The sequence below is a fragment of the Halichoerus grypus genome, chromosome 4 (assembly GCF_964656455.1).
Source record: "Halichoerus grypus chromosome 4, mHalGry1.hap1.1, whole genome shotgun sequence".
NCBI classification, from domain to species: domain Eukaryota; kingdom Metazoa; phylum Chordata; class Mammalia; order Carnivora; family Phocidae; genus Halichoerus; species Halichoerus grypus.
Genome location: NC_135715.1, coordinates 9,230,626 through 9,248,634, shown reverse-complemented (window position 1 = coordinate 9,248,634; position 18,009 = coordinate 9,230,626). Strand labels below are relative to the sequence as shown.

General features: G+C 37.8%; 1 non-coding gene across 1 annotated transcript; it reads left to right on the top strand.

The window, feature by feature from the left end:
- Positions 1 to 17,670: 17,670 nt before the first annotated feature.
- On the top strand, positions 17,671 to 17,802 carry LOC118551970 (small Cajal body-specific RNA 20). The gene has a single exon (XR_004925315.1).
- Positions 17,803 to 18,009: the final 207 nt, after the last annotated feature.

The following is an 18,009-nucleotide window of genomic DNA, read 5'->3' as shown; positions in this document are numbered from 1 at the left end:
AAGTCTCTCTGCATAAATTTCAGAGGAAAGGAAGCTCAAAGAAAAGGTTCAAAGGAGCCTCAAAGGGAAGAGTAATTAAATCATTTAGGACATCGTTTCACTTCCTGGCCAAATATGTCATGAACTCATCCCCTTCATTCTCTGAAAAGATCCTGAGGTACAGGCTATGAAAGGGCAGGGCCAAGGACAGCCCTGGAGAGAGTAGTGGCTGAAACAAAAGAACCGCAGCCCGAGCAGAACCAGCTTCAAAATAATAAAACACAAAAGACTTGGACTTCTTTCCGAATTCCAGGAGGAAGATTCGTTCCTGTAGGAGGAGCTGTGAAAGACAGGACAGAATGTGCATGAGTCCTGTCATGAGCCTATTGAAATCCGGTCTTCAAAATGAACAGATGGCCTCACACCAAAGCCCTCGCGTGTGTGTTTGAAGTACACATTGGGGAATTCTGGCAAATAAAATGTTTCCTGAGCCCTGACAACTTTACGTGTGGCAACCTGTGCTTTGAAAGCCTCTTGCTAAAAAGAAAGTTAAAAAAGATAAATAAGTAAAAATAATAAATAAATAAATAAATAAATAAAAAGAAAGTAAGTAAGTAAAGGAAAATAGTGAACCACTTGGTAACAATCAGTTTCCTACTAGAAAAGGAGGACAAGCAGAAAGGAACTCGATTGGCCAGATTCTAACAAAGGAGGTGCACTTGAGTTGTGGGAATCAAAGAATTTCAGGGCAGGGCCAACAGAAAACCCTACGTTCTCATTGTATTATCTTACTTCCAGGAAAAACTGTTGTGGTTGCTTTAATTTACATCTGGAATTTTCTGAAGAAGACTGTCTGGTTTCTTTGTAAACATGTCATAGCTCCTCTCAATCTCTAAGTCCCCTGGGGCCTCAGAGGTTTTTTTTTTTTTTACCTTTGTCTGCATAGCTAGTTGCATGCATTTCTACATTAAAAGATATTTTTCTTTTTGCCCAAAGTATACACTCGGTTACTGAAGTACACTCAGGAAATCATTGTAAATGTAAATCAGAATGCTGATGATATAGACAAAAGTGTGAGGCTTTAAAAAACCCTTAGTTGAAATGGCACCTGTTGTTTGACATAAATTACGAATTCCATCGATTGGCATAGGGGAGAAGCATTAAGCTAATACAACATGTTCAGTATCTTTATTCCTTGCGCAGTTTAGATGTCTACGGAGGTGACTTGGCTCTTTGAGATTTTGACCATGTCATCCCTCCAGAGGGGTCAGGGGTCATATTCTCATAATCATTTTCGCTGCTTTTACTGGAGTTCCCATCTTACCTGAACTTGCCCTTTGTGGCTGCTCTCTTATCCCTGTGCCGATCCACATATGAAACACAGCCCCTCTTCTTTCCTTTCCCCAAACAATCCACGCAGTGCTTTGTGGGTGGAGTAGAGTTTGCCAAAGATCAGAGTGCAGAAGGGCTTACAAATGCAGGAATGCAATCAAGTTAACATTGGAGATTAAACATCCCTGTTGTGAGAGTTGCCTTCCCAAGCCTGGGATTCTCATCAGCTACTTTCTCGGTGGCCCAACCCCCTGTCACGCGGCACAGTCCTGCCCTTCTCTGTACCAAGTGCACCCCCATGCTTCCCCAATCTTCATCTTTCTCTGCTCCTGTTCTCCTAAATTTTGGACTATCTGCTTCTCTTACTGGGAAATTCAGATGAAGTCGTTCTTCACCCACTATGAAACCCTGGGTCTACTTTTGTATATATCTACAATGTTGTTAATATTCCTGCTTAAAGAAAGGGTTTTCTAAACTGGACTTCAGCCACTAGCACGTAGAGGAATTAACCAGGACTTCGAAATTTCAGTCTTTTATTTCTACCCCTTTCCCTCAGAGAAATGACAGAGATCAGGCATTGATTTCTTAATTCACTTCTTTATCTGAGCCCCCAAAAAATGTGACAATCTCACTCAATCCTCACTCTAGTTGGTGTAATGTAGATTACAAAGTAGCACATCAGTGTTAGATTTTCATCCTCTGCTCAAAGTAATTCTAATGAGGTAATCCAGAAAAATCTTAGGAGTTTTCTACACTTTATTCATGGATTTTAATGCAGGAAACTTCCTACCAATGGGAGGGAAAAAAGTCACACATTAAAGGAAAAAGTGTTATTAATTAAAATGTATTTATAACAATGTCTACACACATATGCATTGCACTTTACCTATATTACCTCATTTAAATTCTTGACAATCTCCTCAAATAGGTATTATAATCCCATTTTACACATGAAGGCATTGGAGAGATCAGATCATTCTTAAAGGTCACATACTTCCTAGGTGCAGAGTAATGTTCTCCAAAGTGTCTCCTTACTCCACTACGCTCTTTCTAAAATGTAAGACATTTGGGCATTCAGGGAACACACAGAATGTCAACTCTCTACTATTCATTGAGGTTTAAGACCAACTGATGCCAACCAAAAAGGCCAGTCAAGCATTCACTCAAATCTGCTACTAAAGGGAAGCAGATGGTCCCCTGATTCCTAAGCTTGTCAGTAATTGGACATTTGACACTGGCATCCATGGATGGTAACAAGCACCACATCGCTCATTCCCAAGCTCATTGTCAATAGAAACACACCCTTCACTCAACCAATATACCTTGATCTCTACCATATGCAGGACCTGTGCTGGGCACTACACTAGGCATATGCTAGGGAGTGGTCCCTGCTCTCACAGACTTGCTAGACTACTGGCCACATAGACTAGATATTTGCACTATGTGGTTCTTTGAGAGGATATTTAATGTATTCAATGAAAGCTTAATATTGGCTGAGGTCTGTTGAATTTTATGTGCTTAAAAATATACCTAGCCATCTCACACCCATTAGGATGGTTACTACCAGAAACACAGAAAATAGTAAGCGTTGGCAAGGGTGGGATGTAAAATGGTGCAAACACTATGGAAAACAATATGGCGGCTCCTCAGAAACTAATAAGAGAACTATTACATGATCGGACCATCTCACTCCTAGGCACATACCCAAAAAAGTGTTAGAGCTAATAAATAAATCCAATAAAGTTGCAATATACAAAATCAACATACAAAAACCAGTTGCCTGTACACTCACAACAAGCTGTCTGAAAACAAATAATAAAACAATCTCATTTACAATAGCATCAAAAACAATGAAATACTCAGGAATTTAACCAAGGAGGTGAATGGACTAAAGAGAGGGGGATATAAATGATAGAGAATACTGTTAGGAAGCCAGTGAAGTGGGGAGGAAATCAGGAAAGCTGAACCTATACAAGGGCATGGAAAAGAGACTTTGGGGATTAAAAAGTAAAATCAACAGTGTCACGTGACAAATCAACACGAAAAACAGAAAGAAATAAAATGGTATAAGTGGATGTTCTCCTGGTGTTCTTTTTATTTCTTAAGTTGGGTCTTATTGATTTTCATCCTTTCTTCTTTATGTATATAAGAATTTAAGGATACACATTTCCTATTAAGTATGTTTTTAACTATATCACACACGTTGTTGTTGTTGTTTGTTTGTTTTGGGCAGGGAAGAAGGGGCAGAGGAATAGGGAGAGAGAATCTGAGTGTAGAGCTCAACACAGGGCTCGATCTCACGACCCTGAGATAATGACATGAGCGGAAATCCGGAGTCAGATGCTTAACCAACTGAGTCACCCAGGTGCCCCCACATCACACAAGTTTTTATGTATAGTGTATCTATTATCAGTTCTAAGTGATTTCCAATTTCCGTTAAAATATCTTTTTTTGAATGTGTTAAAACTGCACATTTATATTTTCAAATGCATAGTACTTTTTAGTTATTTCTTAACACTTATTTTTTCCTGAGTTGCATTAAAGTAAGAAAACATAATCTGTATAATAACACTTCTTAAGCTATATTGAGACTTGATCTGCAGCATAGTATATAGTTGCTTTTTATAAATGTGCTCTGTGGATTTGAAAAAAATATGCATTCCCTAGTTGTTGAACACAGAATTCTACACATGTCCATTTAATTAAGATTGTTCATTGATTGCATTGTTTAAGTATTCTATAGCCCTAGTAAATTTCTTTCTTAGCTATCAATCACTGACAGGGATTTAAAAATATTCCACTAAAACACTTGTTTTGTGCATTTCTTGGTTCCACTAATTTTCACCCTTATATGTTTTTAAACTGTATTCTGGACCTAGTTTGGGACTGCTACATCTTCTTGGTGAATTGAAAATGTTATTATTGTTTTGGGCACCTCTTTATTCCTTAAAGCCTGTTTCATTTGATTTGTTTTTAATTAGTATTTGCCTAATACATCTTTTCCTATGTTCTTATTTTTCAGACTTTGTCCTTTTATTTGAAGTACAACTTCTGAAAATAACATATAAGTAAGTTTATTTTTAAATTTTGTGTTGAAGCCCTAAACTTCAATGCAATCCTACTTGGAGGGTGGGGTCTTTAGGATGCCATTAGGTCATAACAGTGAAGCGCTCATGATGGGATTAGTGCCCTCAGAAGAAGAAACAGGAAGGAGATACAGACAGAGAGACAAAGAGAGCTCTCTACCATGGGAGGACACAGCAAGAAGGCAACTATTTGCAAGAGGGGAAGAGGGCTCTCACCAGGAAAGGAATCTTCCAGCACCTTGATCTTGGACTTCCCAGCCCAGAACTCTGAGAAATAAACTCCTTTTGTTGGAGCCACCTGGTCTGTGGTATTTTGTCATAGCAGCCCAAAGGGGCTAAGACATAATTTCATCACCTTTGATGCCAAATTTCTTACTAGACTGATCCTGAGGTGTGAGTTTTCAAGAAATAACTATCTTACAGATAAAAGTAAATCACATTTAAATATCTAAATAACATTTTTTCTGAGCATGAAGGATAAAAGTTTCGAAGTAGATCCTTTGGTGAATAATTACTAATTTAACTTTCTCTCCTCCTGAGTGTTCCAAAGAAAAGAGGCTGAGAAATATACTCTGTGATTCTGGGACACGATATTTGATAAATCCTAGCCCAAACTCACTTTCCTAGATATTCACAATGGGCATTATCACATTACAGATTTTGCAATGTCCTGATGTAAGGAAATCAGATTATATTGGTTGAATTCCCAAAGTTTCTGAAACTCGTTTAGCCATTGAAACACCTTTTATGTTCTAGTAATAATAACGACAATCTCAAATAAATTTGGGAATTGCTGCCTTAACATTTTAAAATATTTTTAAAACTTCAATAATAAATTCACAAAGAACGATTTTTAAAGACTTTCTTAGTTTTCTTTTCAAAAATTAATATCAGATTTTTGAACAAAAATATTCAGAGGCTGACATATGCTCTCATTATTTTGTTGGCTCAACTTGTCAGTAAGTCACTTAATCATATCAATGGTTATTCAAAAGGTTGGTAGCTGAACTAATGAAAAAAGTGAAGTGTTATCCTTCAGACGAGAAAATGGGATAGTAACTCACTATTAGCCGGGGTGAAAGGCGTTTTCACCAGTAGTGACAGATATAAGCAAATCCATCTACCCTCTCTTTACTCCTATGATAAGTGACAGACTTTCCCATAACTGCTGGCAGAAGTTAGGGACAGGAAAAATTCACAGAAGGAGGATACAGATAAAACCATCACTTTTTGAATTTTGGATTTTATCAATGCAGTTTAATAATTGAAGGTTTTTAAAGATATGCCTATATCTAATGGGCTTCAGTTTGCCTATTTATTTCTTAATATCTAATGCATCAGTGTACAACAGATCTGCAGGACATTTTAAAAATCACTTGTAATTAAGACCTAAACCACATTTATATGTTCAACAGATAATTTTTCTCCTTAATTTTTTCCATTTCCTCTTTTTAATATTTCTTGCTGTTTATAGAGCATTTTTGATAGATGTCCCCAGTTGGACACAAATTCCAGTATAGATTTAAATTACGACTTGTTTATATTCATCTTTGTTCAAACAGAAAATTTTCCATTTAGAAAGAAATTATTTTAGAATGCTAACAAATTTAATATTTTTAATATCCTGTTACCATTTTTTTAAAGATTTTATTTTTTTTTGAGAGAGAGAGAATGAGAGAGAGAGAGCACATGAGAGGGGGGAGGGTCAGAGGGAGAAGCAGACTCCCCGCTGAGCAGGGAGCCCGATACGGGACTTGATCCTGGGACTCCAGGATCATGACCTGAGCCAAAGGCAGTCGCTTAACCAACTGAGCCACCCAGGCACCCTCCTGTTACCATTTTTAATTTAAAAAATCTTGTTAGGTTAATCTGGTAAATGCTAAATTCTTTAGGATAGATAGGCATACTTATGAAATAATAAGGGATAGATACCAAGTTAGATCTAATAACCCTACTCAGGATTTTATCAGCTCATCCTCACACTAATTTCCTTCTCTAGTGTTACAACTAGGAATGACAGTTACCATTTATAAGGAGCTGAATTCAGGTTCTCTCCATTAATCTACAAAAGCACACTGAGGTGGCTTTAATCATTTCCATTCAGGTAACAAAATTGACATAACTGACAATCTGTCAATGAGACATAGAGAGGGGCAAAGTCAGGACTGGTTGCAGTTCTATCTGTTCTTTCTCACTTTTATGCTCCAACATGTATTATCTCTGTCTGCCTTGTACTTTGAACTCTAGTTGACTCAACCAAACACTGTGAAGCCTACATCTTACTTAAGAACATATTTTTCTACCAAAGAAGTGTATAATTGTGAAGCCAATATCTAGGAGATGAGGAAAATCCAAAGTGCTAAGACCAGCATTTTTACCATTTCTCTGTTAGAGGCATCCAACAATTCTGGAGGTTGTAGGTGAAATGCTCAATGTTGAACAGAACTCTCAAGAGACTCAAAAGCCAAAGGGTTCACCAGCAATGAAAATTCAAAAAGGAAATAAAGAAAACAATTCCATTTACAGTAGTACCCAAAGGAATAAAACACCTATGTATAAGTATAAATTTAACCAGGAAGGTGGAAGACTTATAGTCTGAAAACTACTGAAAGAAATTAAAGAAGACCTACATAAGTGGAAAGACATCCCATGTTCATGGATTGGAAGACTTAATATTGTTAAGAAATCAATACGATATACAGATTGAGTGCAATGTCTATCAAAATTCCAATGGCCTTTTTTTTTTTTTTTGCACAAATGAAAAATCTGACCCTCATATTCATATGGAAGTACAGGGACTTGCAATAGACAAAACCATCTTGAGAAAGAAGATCCAAGTTGGAAGGTCAGCATCTCCCAATTTCAACACTTAGTACAAAGCTATAGTAATTAAGACAGTGTGACTCCAGCAGGAGGATAGGCACATAGAGCAATGGAAAAAAACTGAGAGTCCAGAAATAACTTCATACATTTATGGCCAATTGATTTTCTTTTTTTTTTTTTTTTAAGATTTATTTATTTATTTTAGAGAGGGGGTGGAGAGGAACAGAGGGAGAGGGAGAGTTCCAAGCTGACTGCACACTGAGTATGGAGCCCAACAAAGGGCTTGATCCCACCATCCTGAGATCACAACCTGAGCCAAAACCAAGAGTCAGACACTTAACTGACTGTACCACCCTGGTGCCCCTGGCCAATTGTTTTGCAACAGATACCCACACTAATCAATGGGGAAAGAACAGACTCTTCAACAATTGGTGCTGGGACAATAGGATAGCCACATGCAAAGGGATGAAGTTGCACCCCTACTCACACCATATAAAAAAATTAAATCAACATGGGTCAATGAACTAAATATAAGAGCTAAAATCAGAAAACTCTTAGAAAAAAACATAGGGGTAAATTTTCATGACCTTGGATTTGCAAAGGACTCTTAGATGTGACATCAAAAGTGCAAGCAACAAAAGAAAAAACAGATAGATTAGACTTCATCAAAATTAAAAACCTTTGTGCATAAAAGAAGAGTAGAAGGTGAAAAGAGATTGTACATAATGGGATAAAATATTTGCAAAACGTATATCTGATGATGGTCTAGAATTCAGAACATATAAAAATGCTTAAACTCAACAACAATGATCCAAATAATTCCCATCTCCAACTATTTCCACTTTTGTTTGCTACCCTCCGCTTGATGGAGACTTTAGCCTAATGACTTGTGTCTAGTAAATATAATATGGCAAAAGTGATGTAAGCCAGTCACAAAAGAACAAATGTGGGACGCCTGGGTGGCTCAGTCGGTTGGGCCTCTGCCTTTGGCTCAGGTCATGATCTTGGGATCGTGGGATCGAGTCCCACATCGGGCTCCTTGCTCAGCAGGGATCCTGCTCCTCCCTCTCCCTCTGCAGCTCCCCCTGCTTGTGCTCTCTCTCTCTCTCTGACAAATAAATAAATAAAAATCTTTTTAAAAAGAACAAATGTATGATTCTACTCATATGAAATGTCTAAAAATAGTCAAAATTATATAGAGAGAAAGTAGAAGAGTGCTTACCAAGAGTTTGAAAATTAGTGTTCAACAGGCATAGAGTTTCATTGTTGCAAGATGAAAAAGTTCTAGAGATGTGTAACAACACTACAATGTGAATATACTAAATATTGCTGAACTACACACTTAAAAATGGTTAAGATGGGGGATGCCTGGGTGGCTCAGTCGGTTAAGCGTCTGCCTTTGGCTCAGGTTATGGTCCTAGGGTCCTGAGTTCAAATCCCGCATTGGGCTCCTTTCTCACCAGGGAGCCTGCTTCTCCCTTTTCTTGCGCGCTCTCTGTCTCAGGAAAAAAAATGGTTAAGATGGTAATTTTATGTTATGTATCTTTTACCATAGTAAAATAAAAGTGTCCTATTGAAAACTGATGGGATGTCACTTCCATTAATGTTAAAAAAGACAGTGATTTCCATCTTGCTGTCATTTCTCTCTATTGCCTTCTCAGCTTGCATGCTTTGATGAAGCGATCTGCCATCTTGGAGCAGCCCACATAACGAACAATCATGGAGCCAGGTTAAAAGTAGATTCTTCCCCAGTTGAGCTTTGAAATGACTACAGTCTCAGCTGATACCTTCATTGAAGCCTGCTAGAGAGCCTGAACCAAAGGATCCAGCTAAGCCACGCCCAAATAATAAATGTAAGATAATAAATATTGTTGTTTTAAACCGCTACGTTTGAGATAATTTATATTTTGTTAGGCAGCACATAGGTAACTAATACAAGAGAGTCAATTAAAATCCAATGGAGTTTTATTTATTTATTTATTTATTTATTTATTTATTGAAACCAATTATTTGATTCTAAAATTTATATGGGAATGCAATGTGCCAAGTATAGACAATTTTAAAGAACAACAAAGCTGGATACCTTGTACTATCACATATTAAGACCTTTTATGAAGATACAGAAATACAAAGTATGGAATTGGTGCAAGGAGAGACAAACTCGCTTATGGAACTGCACAGAGTCCAGAAAAAGAACCACACATATATAACCACCTGCTTGATGACATAGGTAACTTTGCAATGTAGAGGGAAAGGATGATTGTTTCAATAAATAGTGCTGGGTCAACTGGACATATATAAGAAAAAAATTAATTTGGCATCTACCTCCACATGGATCTGTAATCCAATAGGTTTTTGTAAACTAGTGGGAGACTTGTAAACCAAAAGGTTAAACAATAAAGTCTGAAGCAAAAACATCAGGGAATATCTTCAGGGTATTTTCTTATGTATCTATTCCTTAAACACATTTCTAAGGTGCCGGAAATATTCTGTTCCTTGATCTGAGTGCTGGCTACACGGTTGTGTTTGATTTGTGAAAATTCACAAAGCTACACACACTTATGGTATATGTACTTTTCTGTATGAGTTCAAGAATTAGATATACGGGGGCGCCTGGGTGGCTCAGTCGTTAAGCAACTGCCTTCGGCTCAGGTCATGGTCTCAGGGTCCTGGGATCGAGCCCCGCATCGGGCTCCTTGCTCGGCGGGAAACCTGCTTCTTCCTCTCCTACTCCTCCTGCTTGTGTTCCCTCTCTCACTGTCTCTCTCTCTCTCCATCAAAATAAATAAATAAAATGTTTTTTAAAAAAAAGAATTAAATATAAGAATAAAAAACTCAAGAAAAAAATAATTTAGGAATAAATCTAACCAAATATGTTCAAAACTTCAAGCCAGAAAGTTATAAAACACTTTTGAGAAAAATTAAAGAAGACCTAAACAAATGGGGGGGATATGTCATGTTATGAACTGAAGAACAATACTAAAGATGTTAATTCTACCTAAATTGATATGCAGATTCAATGAAATCCTAAACCAAGCACTGACAGGTTTTTTTAGCATAAATTGATCATCAAATTCTAATATTTTCATAGAAATGCAAAGGGCCAAGAATAGTTAAAGCAATCTTTTTTTTTTTTTTTTTTTTTTTTTTTTTAAAGATTTATTTATTTATTTATTTGAGAGAGAGAGAATGAGAGAGCAAGCACATGAGAGGAGGGAGGGTCAGAGGGAGAAGCAGACTCCCTGCCGAGCAGGGAGCCCGATGCGGGACTCGATCCCGGGACTCCAGGATCATGACCTGAGCCGAAGGCAGTCGCTTAACCAACTGAGCCACCCAGGCGCCCTAGTTAAAGCAATCTTAAAGAGTAAGAATAAAGTGGGAGAATTTACCTAGCTACATATGAAAACATACTATACAACTTCAGTAATTAAGACAGAGTGGTGTTGACATCAGGATAGATAAATATAGCATTGGGGCAGAATAGAGTCCAGCAATACATCCACACATATATGGACTCTTGATTTTTTTTTTAAGATATTATTTATTTATTTGACAGAAAGAGAGAGAGCACAAGTAGGGGGAATGGGAGAGGGAGAAGCAGGCTCCCCGCTGAGCCAGAGCCCACCATAGGGCTCGATCTCAGGATCCTGGGATCATGACCTGAGTCGAAGGCAGATGCTTAACCAATTGAGTCACCCAGGCACCCCCTGGACTCTTGATTTTTAGTACATGTGGCATGGCAGAACGGTAGGAAAAGACAAACTTTTTTTTTTCCCCTTTGGAAAAGACAATCTTGTCAATAAATGATCTGGGTCAATTGGATATCTATATGAAAAAAAAAATTAAACTTGTCCCCAATGTAAAGTCTAGATGAATTTATGTCTAAATGTGAAAAGCAAAACAATAAAACTTGAAGACTTTGGCATAGGAAAACTTTTCTTAAGTGGGACACAGAAAATAATTTTTTTCTTCAAACTTTTATCTAAATTCTAGTAATTTAACATACAGTGCAATATTGGTTTCAGGAGTAGAATTCAGTGATTCATCACTTACATACAACACCCAGTGCTCAAAAAGACAAGTACCCTCCTGAGTATCCAACCCCCATCTAGCCCATCCCCCACCCACCTCCCTCCATCAACCCTCTGTTTGTTCTCTATCCTTAAGAGTCTCTTACGGTTTGTTTCCCTCTCTCTTTTCCCCCCTCCCATATGTTCATCCATTTTGTTTCTTAAATTCCACATATGAGTGAAATCATATGGTATTTGTCTTTCTCTGACTGACTTATTTTCCTTAGCATAATACCCTCTAGTTCCACCCACATCATTGTGAATGGCAAGATTTCATTCTTTTTGATGGCTGAGTAATATTCCATTGTGTATATATATATATATATATATATATATATATATATATATATGGTATATATATATATATACCATATATATATATATATATATATATATATATATATATATATACCACATCTTCTTTATCCATTCATCAGTCAATGGACATTTGGCCTCGCTCCATGGTTTGGCTATGATTGATAATGCTGCTATAAACATCAGGACACATGTACCCCTTTGAATCTGTATTTTTGTGTACTTTGGGTAAATACCTAGTAGTGCAATTGCTGGATCATAGGGTGGTTCTATTTTTAAGGGACACAAAAAATACTAACCAAGATGGAAAAGACTGATAAATTGGACCCCATTAAAATAAAGAAAATGTTTATCAAAAGACATCAAGACAGTGCAAATTTGAGGAACATAGAAGGAATGGCTATTTGGAACACAAGACTAATAAAGGTTTCATATGCAGAATCTATAAAGAATGCCTTCAAATTAATAAGAAAAAAAAACAATCCAATAGAAAAATCATGAGAAACTTGAATGGGCATTTCACCAAAGAGGATATCCTGTCAATACATATATGAAAAGATGTCCAACCTCATTCATAATTATGGAAAAGCAAATGAAAACTATAATGGCATAGCACAGCACACACACTAGGCTAAAAATACAAGATCTGACAATCCCAGGTGTGGACAAGGTTGTAGAACAATAGGATCTGACAAACACAACTAGTGGAGGGAATGTAATTAATATAAGCTCTTGGGAAAATCCTGACAAAATCTACTCAAGTTGTCCTATGCATACCCTTGTGACTCAGCCAACAGGAACACGTGCAGATATAGTAAATAAATGTACAAAATGTTTATTATAGAAACATTTGTATTAGACCCCAGACTGGAAACAATCCAAATATCTATCTACAGTAGAAAGTATAGAAAATCTCTGTAAATTCATACGATGGAAAATTTTGCATCAATGAAAAAGAATGAAATTCTGCTAAATGCAACAATAAGGCTTAGGTACTAAAATCATAATGCTGAGTAAAAGAAGCCAAACATGGAAGAATACATACTTTATGTTTCCCCTTATATGCATTTCAAAACCAATCAAATATGGGAACAGTGTGTGCGGGGGGAAGATAATAAAGACTGAGGGGGTTTGCTGGGTGGTGGCGGAGAGGGTCCTTCTTAAGTGCTGGTAATCTTCTATGGTCTGACCTTGCTCAAGGTTACACAGGTGTTGGACCTCACTGAAGTATATTTTATGATTTGTGTACTCTTTTCTATGTATATTTCAATTTAAAAGTTAAAAAAAACCAATTTCAATGAATAAAAAAAAAAAAATCTCTGTACCTGAATCCTAACTGTGGCCGTATGTGTAGATTCCTGCCTTCTTCCTGACATGTTGCTCATGTCCATCATATGCCAGCATTCCCCAGCTCTTAGCTTCTCATTTTATGTCCCCTCCTGAGATCTGCTCTCAGTCTCGGACGGCAGCCATTTTGGTTCAGCCTTAGCCTTCCTCCTGGCCCACCTCTAGTGGCCCCACCAGGCCCAGATCCCTCAACAGTGTGAGACACCATAGCTGGCCCTTTCCTCAAGGCAGAAGAGGACACACTTACAGCATCTGTCTTATACACTTTGTACATGCCTGTCTCCCCCAGGACATCACAAGCTCCCCATCAGAAGAAACTGCTTTCCTCATGTTTGTACGCAGCAGATTCCCAGCACAGTGCCGGGCAAGCAACAGACATTCAAGAAGGGAGGAATGATGCTACCTTCACAATGTATTTGACAAAACATGTGCCAGTGTCAAAAGAACAGAAGGGGTAGTAGAGACCAGGCCAGAAGAGAGGGTTACTTTTATGCTCCTCGTTCTGAACAAAATGGATTTGATTATATACGTCTGAAAGGCTTCAATGTTTGCTTTGTTTCCCCTGATTTTGCCTACACTTGACTTCAAATATCCCTCTGCCAGGTTCTAACTAAGGTACATTTTGCTATAATTATCTGATTACCAGAGAGATTAATAACCTTTTCAGCTTGGCTCATAAATCACAGAGTTCTACAAGTGGGAGATTTTCAAAGAAGAGGCAAAATCCCATTGCTTAGTCACTCTATTGTCTACTTGAATCAGTTTTAGAATCTAACAGCACTTCATGTTCAAAGGCATATAAAAGTATTGACTTTCTTTGAGATGAACATTATGTTCTAATGACCAAAAGTGATAAATATTGTATTGAATGAAAGTAAGACAAGCCCAGTATTTCAAAAGACTATAAATCTTTATGTTTTCCCAAATGAAAATACATTCCTATTTTATTACCAGAGAACAATTTGAAAGATTTAAACCACTAAAGAGACCTAAGTAATATTATGTCTGGTAAAAGAATGTGGGTATTATTGTACCCGGCAGGGTTTATGGCCTGAAGAAGTTGATATTAAAGAAATGCAGAGTGAGCATCAGATTCAGTTGAGAACCAAGAGAAGAGACTACCAGAGGATGCCCAATGTAGCACCAGATTGGGAAATCCTAGGGAGGCTTCTAAGGACAGTAACCAAAGATTATTCACCTGAGAAAGTTGGTATGTTTATTAGACAGAAAACAGTGGCTGGTATAATTCTCTTTGAATCTGTTTTCAACAATCCAGACTGAATGACATCTTATTGCTTACTATCTGAACCACTTAGAAAGTTTAAAATTTAGCTAGGAATCCTCCTCCTAGCTCACCTCCTCCTAGCTCACTTCCCTACTCTTACATCTTTGGCATTACTAAAGAAAATTCTATAAGAATCTGCACTGGGGCCTTTTTGAACCTAGTATTTCTCATTTCAATTGGTGGCACCACAGGATCAATAGCATGCTTAGTCAATTAACTCTAGAATTGCCTCCAGATGCCTTTCCAAAATTCATAACTAATTTTGCAGAAAGATGGCCTATCACTATCTTAAGCTTTTATGAAAAAGAAGGAAAATATAAAATATATCAGAATGACACAAGGGAAGAACAGGCTTACTTTCCTTAGCTCCAATTTAAAAAAAAAAAAAATCCCTGGGAAGAACTCTGACTTGGGTCGTGCACCCATCTTTGAGGACAGAAGGACTGAATACTATATGATTGACAGTTCCCACTAGAACAAAAATTTTCATGTTGGAAGAGCAATAGGTTCTCCCCTCAAAAAAGCATGTTATTCCCAGAAAAGACCAAAAATAGATTTGTTCCATAAATGCATGTTGCAGGGTTTGGGGGATATAATTAATAAATCCCTCTTGAATTGTCTCTGAGTTTGGAACTGATTGAGAGATAAATGCAGGTATTCAATGAACAGAGGTTAAATTACCTGTGTTTAGGCTGAATTGAGGGAATTGCTCAGATCTACAGCCAGTAACTAGTTACCTTATATCTGACCCCATGTCTAGATCTTGGGATTACAAACCCAAAGGAGAGTTTGGATCTTCGAAGCAGATTTGCTAACCCAAAACAGCTGCCTGCCACCAACAAACTTCACAGTGAAGACAGAAATAAATGTTTTATGTAATGATGTTATCATCGTACGAGCATCATATAAATGTAAAGATGGATATTTACAAAGAAATATCATTCATTCATTCAGTAAACATATAATGAATATCTCCTAGGTGCCAGGCACTTGGTTCTTGGTGCTTGGCAAACATAAATGAACCAGTTAAAGACCCTGCTCCTGTAGAACTTAATTCCTAGGAGTAAAACAGAAACTGATGGATATGAAAGAGAGAAAGAACATACTAGAAACAACAATCACTAGATAGTAAGAATAAAGAAATAGAGTAAAATTAACTTGTTAAAAATCAAATCATGAGTTTAGGAGCTCTCAGTATAAAATATACAAATCCTGGGAAAAGAAAAGTTGGAGAATTTGACATCTCTCAGACCACTAGGAAAGAGAAATTTTCAGTAAAGGAAACCAAGGAGCATAATTAGAAAAGGGAGTGTAAGAATCTTCATGTTGGGTATCATATCAGTCAGAGTTCAACCAACAAAGCAGAACCAGTAGGAGATAAATATTAAGAGATTTGCTGAAATGAATTTGCTTCTGTGCCTATAGGAGTCAGCAAGCCAAGTCTGAAATCCATGGGGGGTTTGGGGGTGTGTCAGGAAGGGCACTAGCTGAAGCTCCAGTCCACAGACAGGATTTCTTCTCTCTGAGAAGCCTCAGTTCTGCTTTTAGAACATTTCAGTGGATTGAATCAAACCCAACCAGATTATCTAGGACAATCATCCTTCCTTAAAATCAACCAATTATGGACTTTACATCTACAAAATACCTTCACCACAACACCTTAACTAATGTTTAATTGAGTGACTGGGAAAGTAGCCTAGCCAAGTTGACATGTAAAACTGACCATTGCAGGTGTGAAGATAAAAAAAAAAAAGGACCCTACTTCATCAATGACTGAGAGAGAGTGAAATAGCTCATGAACAGAACATATGAAGCCCATTTCCCAACGAAGTGAAAGGGCTACCTTATTAGTATATGTCTACCATGTCACCCAGAAACCTACCTGTTAACTGTAACGGGTTTGAGGTTATTATGGAACACGAACCATGAAGCCCACAAACCTATCACTCACTTTACATAAACCAGCGTGGTCAGAGGCCGTAACAGTTCTTCTATGTAAGCTGTAGCCTCTACTCTCTGTTCTCACGTCATACCTCAGGTTCTTGCCTTCCTTCCTTTGCCATATTCTTCCTTTCCCTGAGAAGAGCCTCACTATCTCTTTCCCCACCACACTCACTATACGACCACCACGTAACCTATCTTAACTCTTGCTGGACTTCTCACTGTCTAATGTATATAGTCATTTCTCATATGCACCTTATCTCCTCTCCTAGACTGTAACCTCTCTGAAGACAAGTGCCAATTCTTATTTACCGAAGCATATACGGCACATAGCGGAAACCCAAAGTGAGTTTCATGAATAAATAATGAGCAACTGAAAGAAGAACTATAAATGATACATTTTGAACAATGACTAAGATTTTGATAGAAAAACTCAAAAAGCCTCTAAATAATTAATAGTAAGTGTCCAGCCAACTCAAGAGTTACATTTAAACGATCTCTAAGTTTGCAGAATGCCTTGGCGTCTCCTGCAATATTAATGCTCCAATTGAATGACACAATTAATTTTTGACCAACTTTAAAAGAAGAAAAGGAAAACTATGAAGTGAGAGTGTTGCAAAATTAATTCAAAATAGCGACTCACTTTTAGACTTAGAAACAAACACAACATATCTTTTAAGGAAAATTGAACCGCTTTTCACTGCATTATTGGTACAGGACTAGTATTTGGAGTAAATAACAATTTCTCATTAAAGTTACCACTGAATCTATATTGAATTTACTTTTTCATTGTCAATCACGCTCTCAAAACTGACATCATTGGGCATTATTAATGCAAAGGGCAAGTTTGATTTTATTTTTCAAGAGCAAAAAATGTTTCTATATCTAGTGTTATTACATTAGAATTAGAAAAAGGAGCATCTACTACTCTGTAGATGCTCGTCCAAAAATAGCTTCCCTGTGGGACTCCCTCTGACCTGAAACGCTTACCATGCAACTAACTATTGGACTGTGTATCTGTATAGTTCTCGAATATTTATATTTTCCTGATTATAAAAGCACTGTATATCATTGCAGAAAAGTTAGAAAAACAGAACAAAGATAAGAATCCGTTTACTTCTCATGACCAACTTTCCCTAACTTTGCCCTCAGCCTTGGTTGAGAAGCTCTTCTTGCTCACTGTTCCATCCCTTAACAATCAACATCCAAGCCTTAACCATAAAGTGAAACCAATTTTTCCCAAAGGCTTGACACATGACAGGGGTAATTAAGAGTCCTACAAGCAGTGGCTTCACCTACAACAGCCAGGGCTCCAAACCCAACTCAACGTTCCTCTACCTTCCTCCTGCAGGCTCTCCCACCAGGGAGAAAGCCACTCAGTCTCACACTAGACCCATGTCTAGATTTAAGTCCAGCTTGTGTTCATTAGGCTTATAGTAAACTCAATTTATATTCAGAGGTAAATCTCCATTAAGAAAAGAAACCCAGGCCCGGCCTCTCTCCCATGGGACTGTGAAGGGTCCCTTTTCTCCTCAGCCAGGGCTGGAGGCCAAGATCAGCCCTTGAGGATCATTGTTGGGGCTTGCAATGAGCTGGCAGCCTTGTTTTCCAGTCTCAGACACCTGTAGTTGCTGGGAGCCCCCACTTGGTCTATCCCAGGCCTGCTGACCCCATAGCCAGACTAGGGTCTGAAGGCCAGCACTGGGCATGGGACCTCTAGCTCTCCTTGGATGGTGCCAGGCTCTCATGAGCTGATCCTAGCCTGTGGTGCCCCAAAAATAGCTTGGCTCCCTGCCCGCCCCACAAGTTACACCTCACAAATAAACTCACC